This window comes from Lolium perenne, chromosome 3, assembly GCF_019359855.2.
Source record: "Lolium perenne isolate Kyuss_39 chromosome 3, Kyuss_2.0, whole genome shotgun sequence".
Taxonomy (NCBI): Eukaryota; Viridiplantae; Streptophyta; class Magnoliopsida; order Poales; family Poaceae; genus Lolium; species Lolium perenne.
The window spans coordinates 242,566,730-242,571,390 of record NC_067246.2 but is presented as its reverse complement, the minus strand read 5'-3'; the positions used below and the strand labels follow the sequence as shown (position 1 = coordinate 242,571,390).

The following is a 4,661-nucleotide window of genomic DNA, read 5'->3' as shown; positions in this document are numbered from 1 at the left end:
ATGTGATGTATTTAGACTCTGAATTAATGGTTAAGCTTTCATCGGAAAAAAATCATGACAATTTTTTGAATCATGTGTCGGATGATCATTGTAGGAAGGTCATTAGCCTGGCTTATTGGTTGTTTTGTTTGATCAGGTTTCATAGTTGTAATGGGCATCAAAATTTCATATTTTCCTTGGTGTTTATTGTTCATGTAGTCTTTTTTTAAACTCTTTTGTAAAATTATTTACATTTAATATTGGATCTTCTAATTTCCAGTACTTCAATCCTGGGTCGCCATACAGTTAAATATTCAATGGATATTTGATGCCTTTCTGGAGCACCTGTTCAGTCGTGAGGAACTGTGACATAATAGACATCTAGGAATAGATACTCCCGCGAATGTGTTATACTTCAGGATACTATGTTTGACTTGTATTATGGATTGTGATTACTTGAGGATTTGGATATGAATAATATTTTTTATCTGCACCTTCACTGTGTGAGAATTATTCTTTAACCTACATCTGGCATTACTAATTGTTGCTACTAATTTTACACTGGATGAATATTGTATCGAGGTTCTTTACACATACAAGAGCTCTATCTGTAACTAAAAGAACAGCTTCAGAAACGAGGTGTTTAACAGAGTGATGCATCAGTTCTACTATTTCTGCCCCCAAAACCGATAGGTTGCAGCAAGTAAAAACTATCATCCCTGTCACTGTTTCTGAAGCCACCCAAAAACATAATGGCATGCTACTTCTTCGATTAAATCATCTGTATATTTAACTATATGAGAAAACATATGATAGGAAAACTCATGCCAAATTCAGTTACATGTGTACTGATAAAAGCTAAAGAAAAATCAGAACCTATCTATGCTAACTACCCGCCAAATTAGTTGTAGAGATCATCCTCATCGTCTGCCAGCGAGGTGTCGAAGGCATTGGGAGAAGCTTCTGCCGCTTGTGCCTGCGCTGGGAAGCGGAACTCGGTGCCGAAGCCCCTGGACTGCTGCAGCGTTTGAGCAAAGGACTGGTACTTCCTGATGTCACCGTCGCTCACGCTCCTCCTCGCGTACTTCATCGACTCTTCGAAGTGCGCCGCTTTGATCTCAGCCACTTCATCTTCCTGCCCGCCGTCCACCTCCATGCCTGACCTCTGCCTCTCGATGTCCTTCTCAATGTCTTCCCTGATGGCATACTTGCACGCCCTCTGGCAAATCTCGGTGATGTCGGCGCCACTGAAACCTGTCGTGAACCTTGCGAGCGCGCCGAGGTCGACGTCCTTGGCCACGGGAGACTTCCTGAGGCAAGCCTTGAAGATCTGGTGTCGCGAGGCCTCGTCCGGCAAGGGGATGTAGATGAGCTGGTCGAGGCGGCCGGGACGGAGCAGCGCTGAGTCGATGATGTCTGGTCTATTGGTGGCACCGATGATGAACACCGTCTTCTTGGCGTTCATGCCATCCATCTCGGTCAGCAGCTGGTTCAGGACCCTGTCCGCCGCGCCACCGGCGTCTCCCACGTTGCCGCCGCGCTGCATCGCGATCGAGTCGAGCTCGTCGAAGAAGAGCACGCACGGCGCTGACTGCCTCGCCTTGTCGAAGATCTCACGGACGTTGGCCTCGCTCTCGCCGAACCACATGGTGAGCAGCTCGGGCCCCTTGATACTGATGAAGTTGGCTTGGCACTCGTTGGCGATCGCCTTGGCCAGCAGCGTCTTGCCGCAGCCTGGTGGCCCGTAGAACAGGACGCCCTTGGAAGGCGACATGCCGAACTTCTCAAACTTCTCGGGGTGCTCCACGGGGTACTGGACGGTCTCCTGCAGCTCCCTCTTGACGCCGTCGAGACCACCGACGTCGCTCCAGCTGACGTTGGGCACCTCCACGACGGTCTCACGAAGCGCCGAAGGATTCGTGCCGACGAGAGCAGTTTTGAGGTGGTCGTTGGTGACAGCCATGGAGTTTAGGATCTCGGCGTCGATTGTGTCGTCCTCGAGGTCAATCACATCCATCTTCTCCCTGATGCACTGGAGCGCCGCCTCGGTGCAGAGCGCGGCCAAGTCGGCACCAACATACCCGTGAGTGTCCTTGGCGACAACCTCAAGGTTGACGTCTTCAGAGAGCTTCATGTTTTTTGTGTGTATGCGCAGTACCTCAAGGCGCCCAATCTCGTCTGGCACGCCAATATCGATCTCACGGTCGAACCTCCCGAAACGCCTGAGAGCAGGATCGATGCTGTTGGGGCGATTTGTGGCGCCCATTACGATGACGTGTGCTCGTGCCTTCATCCCGTCCATGAGCGTCAGCAGCTGGGACACGATGCGCCTCTCCACCTCACCGTGTGTCTTCTCCCTCTTTGGAGCAATGGAGTCGATCTCATCGATGAAGATGATGGACGGAGCGTTCTTCTCGGCCTCCTCAAACGCCTTCCTCAAGTTGCTCTCGCTCTCTCCAGCCATCTTGGACATGATCTCGGGGCCATTGATGCACAAGAAGAAGGCCCCCGTCTCGTTTGCCACCGCACGAGCGATCAGCGTCTTGCCGGAGCCGGGAGGGCCGTACAAGAGGATGCCCTTGGGAGGCTTCACGCCGAGAGACTTGAAAATCTGCGGATGCCTAAGCGGCAGCTCAACCAGCTCCCTGATCTGATTCATCTGCTTACGCATGCCACCCACGTCGTCATAGCCGATGCCGTCGAGCCTGTCCTCGTCCTCCCTCTTCACCGGCTCGCCGTCGCAGAAGATCTCCGTGTCCGCCGCCATGATGCAGTAGTCGACGGCAGGGTCGATCTCGATGACCTTGAACTCGACGCTCCGCATGCCGCCGCGGACGAGGAAGAGGTCGCCCTTGTGCACCGGGCGGTAGGCGTCCGCGAAGTAGGGCTTGAGGTAGGCCTCGAAGAGGTTGCCCGTGATGCCCTCGATGGTGTCGTCGACGGGGAGGACGTGCACGCGCCTGCCGTACTTGGCGTCGGGGCAGAGGTGCACGGACACGACGTCGGCGATGCGCACCCTGAGGTTGGAGCGGGCCACCTTGTTGAGCCTGAGCTTGTGCTCCTCGCAGGTCTCGTCGGGGACGACGATGCAGACGGTGGCGCGGCGACGCTTGCCCTTGAGCAGCACGATGTCGCCCTTGTAGATGGAGAGCTCGTCCATAGTGGTCGGGTTTAGGTTGCAGATGGAGTTATCGTCCGTGGTCGCCTCCTCCACCACCAGCCGGTTCGCCGCCTTCTTCGACGACGACGCGCTCGCCATCGCGCTCAACTGATCTCTAGTCCTTGGATTCGTTTGGCTCGATTTGAAGTTTCGATCGAACGTGTGCGTGGGTTGTGACGAAAAGATGATTGCGGTCTGGTGAGGATCGAGGAAACAGTGGGGCTAGTCCTCCTTTTTAAGGCATCGAGCGTGGCCGACTCGTCCTGGAACTGGAAGTCGACTCCGACCGGGTAGCCCGTTCCTTCGCGACTAGCAACATAACTTCCCAATCCGTGCGTGCTCTCCTCTGTTCTTCCTGTACTTACTGCTAGTATCTTGATCAACATTCCACATTCTTTATCTTTTATCTTTATCACATGGCATTTTATTAGTTTTTATGCAGTAACTTCCATATCCCCGTATTGATGTTTCTAGAAATTGTCGTGTGCTTCGTAGATGCTCAGGGAGAAAACTCAAATGAGAATGCGTGCAGACTTGAGGATTAATTAATTCCAGAAGGACAAAACGAGGGCTCTCTTCAACTCTGAAAATATATAAGTGATGGTAAGATTACAATTGTTTTAAGAGGAAAATGAGGGACCATTTCAGTTTGAGAACTGTTGAATGGTTTCAGTCCTAACACATTCAGAAAGTAAGTTAATGCAGAGATCAACTAGTACCACAAGGTATACCTTACTAAATGAGGGTCTCACTTTGAGAACTGTTCAATGGTTTCAGCCATAACATGTTCAAAAAGTTAATGCAAAGATTAAGTAGTATAACAACGCATACCATACTAAGAGCATCTCTAATGTAATATCCCAGGTAATGGGGTTACAAAAATAGAGGAAACAGATGTGTGCATTGCATTCATGCATAGAAAATCTGGGGAATTTTCGCGCTTTAAAGTAAAATAACTGAAGTTTCACTTGACCTTGGTGGAATTGAAGTAGCTCATCAAGTCAAGCGCTATAAACCTCAATGTGACTTTGGGTTAAAACATTGTTTTGGGTAGAGATGATTTGACCTAAGGGGTTAGATCAAATGGAACTAATAATCAACACAACAACACTTTAATCAATGATCAATTGCTTGATCTTATAAAAGATTATAATATGGTAATCCTTGCCACAACATATGAACATCCATTTAATTGGAAATCAAGTAACAATAATTGGAGTAACTATTCCTAACTTATCTTCTCCATGTCTTAAAACTAATCCATAATCCTACCATGAAACCTCAGGGTATTCACTCCACTTCAACATTGGAGTTATAACAAGAAGATCCACTCCATAAATAGATATTCTTCTCCATTCCAAGTTATTACACATCAAACCTAGAGAGGTGAGAGTTCTATAGTATTTATTAGAGAAGCAATGGAAAACCTTGAGCTAAACCTTGGATATACATCCAAGCATTTAAATCATCATCTTTAAGAGGAACCCTAGGATATTATTCAAGACATTCCTAGAGAGAGAAA

General features: G+C 48.9%; 1 pseudogene; it reads right to left on the bottom strand.

Moving 5' to 3' along the window:
* Positions 1–880: 880 nt before the first annotated feature.
* LOC127343800 (cell division cycle protein 48 homolog pseudogene) lies at positions 881–3,238 on the bottom strand (annotated as a pseudogene).
* Between the last annotated feature and the right edge of the window lie 1,423 nt (positions 3,239–4,661).